General features: G+C 38.4%; 1 long non-coding RNA gene across 1 annotated transcript; it reads right to left on the bottom strand.

The window, feature by feature from the left end:
• Nucleotides 1-2840: 2840 nt before the first annotated feature.
• LOC127534458 (uncharacterized) lies at nt 2841-3775 on the bottom strand. Its single transcript, XR_007942646.1, has 3 exons — nt 3668-3775; nt 3440-3469; nt 2841-3208 (listed from the first exon to the last, which is right to left on the bottom strand). It is a non-coding gene; the product is annotated as an uncharacterized LOC127534458 (long non-coding RNA).
• Nucleotides 3776-5429: the final 1654 nt, after the last annotated feature.

Genomic DNA, 5429 nt, shown 5'->3' with positions numbered 1-5429 from the left:
AAATAACCTGAGTTGAGCACAGTGATCTACATGGTGACAGATAGGCAGAAAACAACTATGTGTAGAAAGACAATATAAAATATAATAGACAATATAAATGTATAGACAATATAAAACTAGTGAAGCAGCTGGGTGTGCGGTGCTCAGACGGGTGTTTGACCAAAAATGACCTTGAAAAGAGTAAACTAGGTGTTCTAATGTCAGATTTGTCCGAGATGAAAACCAGTGATGTTTTTCTACATGCATTCTTTTCTATGAGCAGCACATGTTGTTGTGCTCTGCATTTCACGAGAGGATCACAGTAAATCATGTTCATGCAATGATGAGAAGTTAAAATAATTTTCCTGTTTAATTTTCATTTCATTTTGAGGCCTTACTTCTACTTCAGCCATTTAATTGAAATAAATTGCTTTTTCCTTCTCGGTCCAGTATCTTCCTGCCTCCACCTGAACTCTGATTCATCAGGTTTTCTGTGTCTCTCTTTGTCCATCTCCTCTTTTCTCTTTTCTTTTAAATAATCAGCTACAGACCACTTCATTTTTTCAAACACACATCAACTAACAGCTTGTTTAATGCAACCAGGCATGGACAGACTGACCAGCAATTAAAGTTATATAAAGTATTACAGCAACACAAACACAGCTTCATGATCATCATTCACTTGCCCAATGCAACTGTTGAAATTTCAAATTCACACTTTAAAATAAATGTTTGTCACATTTTGGTCTTAGTCTGAGCCCTGGATTTACTTGACAGGATTTTATAGATACCTCCAACTCCCTCATTATTCTGATAAAAATGTTGAAGGATAAGAAATCTATGAGGATAACACAAATGTTCACCAGAACCAACAATACAAAACTTTCCACTGAGATTCTTGGACAACAATACAGGTAGACAGTGGAACTAAGAGGCCACTCAACCAGTGATGTAAAGGCTAAATGGAAAAATAATTGAGGATTGTGATCGCCCCTGAAAAGTGGACAAATAGGATTAAAAGAAAAATCACAACTACTGCTTCACATACATGAAAGGATTTCTCATGGAAAAACTGCATCAGATATTTTATAACTCCTAATCAAAAGTCCAACCAGACTGGCACTCAACCCAAATGCTGGAGAGGATGTGTCCTCTGTGAAGCAGACCAGACACATATTCTGATGCTCAGTTCTTAAACCCTTCTGGGACAGTGTTCATGTCTCTGTCTGACAAGTCCTCTGTCACCAGATTCAGTTCACTTGCATGTCATTTTATTTATGGAACATGAACCTGAATTCATCTAAAAGTGACAAATATCTTCTCCAGCTCTTTATGGCAGCGAGTAAAAAGGCTGTAACAAGGCGATGGCTCTGTAGGGAACCTTCTACTATCAACCAATGGGCAGATAGGATCACAAATATCCAGAGTACAGAACATATGACTTTCAGTTTAAGACTTCAGAAAGACAAATACGATGATCTGTGGGAAAAATGGGACACGTAGCTCACAATGAGGAGATAATCTGCTTTGTTTTGATAAATGATCTCTGAAAACAATATTCTCATGTTATAGTTTGTAGTGTTATGCTCTGATCCTCTCAACTGTTTCTGTCAATAATACTGTTATATGCTTTATAAATGTGTGTATTTGTGTTTTCTGTTGCAAATTTCTGAAAAAAAATTCTTTGAAAAAAATAGAAAAACAAAGTTTAAAAAAAACAGCACAATAAAGTGAAGTCTTTGCTGCTTTTCTTTCATCAGAAACTGAACATTGTGATGCTTTTGGTCAAACAGAACATGGACATATTGAAGTTTCACAGACTTATTAATGCACTAAATCAATCATCTGATCAATGGATAATGAAAATGTTTCTGATCTGTCACACTGCATGTGATGACATCAGCTCCTAGTGACCTCATTAACATGTGACTGGAGAGAGAACCAATCAGAGTGAGCTACACTCCAAACAATATGTTTCACTTTGACAAGAGAAAAGTCTTTAAGGACGACGACTGCAGCTGAACCATTAAAAGATTTCTGATTAAAATCGTAATTTGAAATCACAGTTAGCAAATCATGAATACTGCATTTTAGGATCTGAGTTTAAACTGTGTGTCAGTGGTTTTACAGATTCCTGCTGCTGTTACAGTCACAGTTTGATGCTGTCTCATGATGGAGCTTCATCACTTGTTTGAAATCTTTTACACACTAAACATTAAACTGAAGCTTGAATTCAACAATTGCATCACAAATCAAATCAATCAAACAAATGTCCACCAGAAAAAAATGAAAAAGACATTTACCACAAACCCTACAGCCCTAATGAGGACTAATCAATAAGTTAATCAATCTTATCTCAGAGAAACTGCCCCAAAACTAATCAGATCAGAGCTGCTGATGTGAAGCAGCATCATCCAGGACCAACTCCCCCACACTGGGTATGAATTAATGACCATAGAATCAGTTACTGGATGAAAACCTGGAAATAACAGCAGGTTCCTGTTAGCAGCTAATGATGAGCTGCTAATCCTGCATCAGAACACACCAACATGTGCAGCAGCTGAGCTTCAACTTCCAGCCTCTGAGCTGCTGCACAGACGGCCTGGAACTGAGGCCTCCTCTGAAACACAACACCAGTTTACAGAGAAATAAAGTCCAAACTTCTTCCCTCTGGCTTTAAGTTCACTGACCACAGCACAACTTCTTCACTTTGTCAATGCAACAATCCCTAACCAGCATCCACAAACCTCCATGAAGACAAATGTCTCTCCAGGACATCACAGCAGCGTTCACTGTTTGGTATTTGTCCTCCTCCATCCAGCAGCACCTGAAACCTGAGTACAGCTTCCTGTCTACTCTGTTTGAGCCAAAGCACAAAGACGCCACCTGCTGGATCAGCTGGTGTCCTGCAGCTGCTTCACCACAGAACCACAGCATCCATTCTTTCCTCTCTGACAGGAACATTTCCATGGATGTGACAAAGACTCAGCATGTGTTTGAGGATCCATTCATGAAGACAATAAAACTGATTCACTGACATTTTATACAGTTACAGCATTTATATATCAATTACCTCTGAGCAGCAGGAGCTCCATCTCCTTTAAAGTGAATTAAAAAACCCTTTGAGTCATCGCTCTTAAAGGACACACAGCTGGGTGCAGGTCCAGGTCCAGGTCCTGGTCCTGGTCCTGGTCCTGGTTCTGGTCCTGGTCCTGGGTTCTGATGGATCCTGGTACACAGACATGAAAACCAGCAGCTCAGTAAGTGCAGCACAAACCAGCAGCTTGACAACAACCAACACAGCTGGAAGTTGAAGCAGCACCAACACCAAGTCATAAATCAGAGTCCAGACTAGCATCCTGCTGGAGCTGCTGTCAGGATGCAGCTTCATCATTAAATCTCTTTATTGGACTCCATCCAGAGTTCACACACAACTGTGAGGCTCAGCTGACTGTCATACCTTTCCATGTTGGTGAAAACCTGCAGCCACCTGAGGACACAAACACACAAAGTTCAGCCGTCAGTCTTCAGTCTCAGTCAAACACACAGCTGACTGGATCTGAACATTTCATTCTGCTTCTCAATCAACTCATCCCAGACCAGCGACCCACCAGCTGATTGTGGACGTCCACAGCAGCAGACAAACGGCAGCTTGTTGCTGACAAACACAAATCAAAGGTCCACTTACTCAACTTGTTGCAGTCCAACAGCTTTCTGCTCCTCTCCTGAGCTCCACCGTCGTCCTTCTTCAGCTCTGCAGGAACCAAACAGCTCAAAGCACAAACCAGTCTGAACCTGCACAGATCAGAGGTCAGCTCTTTATCCTTCTCATATCAGACACACAATCAACCCTCCCAGTCAGATCAGCTTTATTTCAATACAAGTACAGTCAGACTCAATAATCATCTTGATAATGAACCTGAAAGCTGAACTTAAAACTCGTTTCAAAGCCTCACTTTGAGTCTCTCACACCCAACTGGAAAACACAAAAACCAGTTGTGTTGGTTGTTGTATTCTGAGTTTTTATCTGAGTTCTCAGAGTTCTCAGCTGATTGACTTCAGATAAAGTCCTGACTTTAACATCCATGTAGACTCTGAGAATGAAGCCTCAACTCTGCATTCAGTTCACTGTTAGACTCTAAATCTAATCTTTTAATCACAGCCTCCATCTTGTTCTGACATCCAAACTCAACATCTCATCGTTTTTCCCCAAAACCCTCTTTTGTCTCATCCTATTTTTATTAAGGTCTGAATTTACAGTGATGGACTTCTGGGTCCAAACAGAATCAGAATACTAGAAGTTTGTCAGTGAAAAGAAAACTTGGAATTGAAATATGTCTCATAAAACAACTTGTGTTGGCAGTGAAAGAAAAATGTTTGTGAGAAAAGTTCAACTGAAAGATAAAACACAGATATTCACAATTATTTCTGTTTTTTTATTCTGATGATTTTCAATGAGAATTTTCTGATTTATTCCTTCAAATCTGTGTTTTATTGTTGTTTTATCTTGATGCCAGTGTTGTCTGTTATCAGTTGTGTTTTCTTTTTCAATATTAAATTTGATCTGAAACAACAAACTATAACGTCTCTGTTGTGGCTCCAGACTACAGAACATTTGGTAAGAAGTTTCATTACAGTAAAAGTGTTTATCTGATCATGTAGAAACTACATTGAAGGAAATATTCCATTAATATTTACTTCAGAGCCAGTTTCTCTGTATAAATTCACCTCATTATGTAAAGTGTGAACATAAAACTGAATAAAATGTCTGTAAATAAAACTGAATGAATGTTGCTGGTGGAGGTAGAAAGTCTGAAGAACTGTGAGCTGACAGGTTGCTTTGCATTAGAACAAAACTCCCACATCATCAGAACTGCTCACATCTTTGGATTTATGACAAGTTCTAGGAATATTTTAAAGGAAATGTCTCCCAGTTTCTATCCATCTGCAGCTGCTTTTATCTGGTCAAACACACAACTGAATGTCTGTACTGACAGCAAAGGTTTGTCTTTGAGGAATTTAATGTTTCTTAGAACTCAGTAACTGTGACCAAAGACGTGTTTGTAATTTATAGAGTAATTAGCCCTGACATCATCATTAGAAGCTTTTAAACAGGATGTTTATGATGGTTAGGCTGCATGTTTTTAGCATGTCTGATATCTGAGTTTAGACTCTAATTAAAATCAATATTTTTATGTTTCTGTAATGGTTAATCCACCAGTATGTCCAAGTTCTTTCATCAAAATGACATCTTTGATGCTAAATATAACTATTGTTGTTAGCCATGAATTTTCAGATTTAATGCTTTAAAAAAGAAGTAGTAAAGCACATTATTATTCTGTGATTAAGATGCCAAATTATAGATATTTTCTTGCATTCCTGAACAGAAAAACTAGATTTAGTGGTTGTATCTTATTTTGCAGTCATTTCTGACTTCTGACTGAAATTTG

The sequence above is a fragment of the Acanthochromis polyacanthus genome, chromosome 6 (genome assembly GCF_021347895.1).
Source record: "Acanthochromis polyacanthus isolate Apoly-LR-REF ecotype Palm Island chromosome 6, KAUST_Apoly_ChrSc, whole genome shotgun sequence".
Lineage (NCBI taxonomy): Eukaryota > Metazoa > Chordata > Actinopteri > Pomacentridae > Acanthochromis > Acanthochromis polyacanthus.
This window is presented reverse-complemented; position numbering and strand designations above follow the sequence as displayed.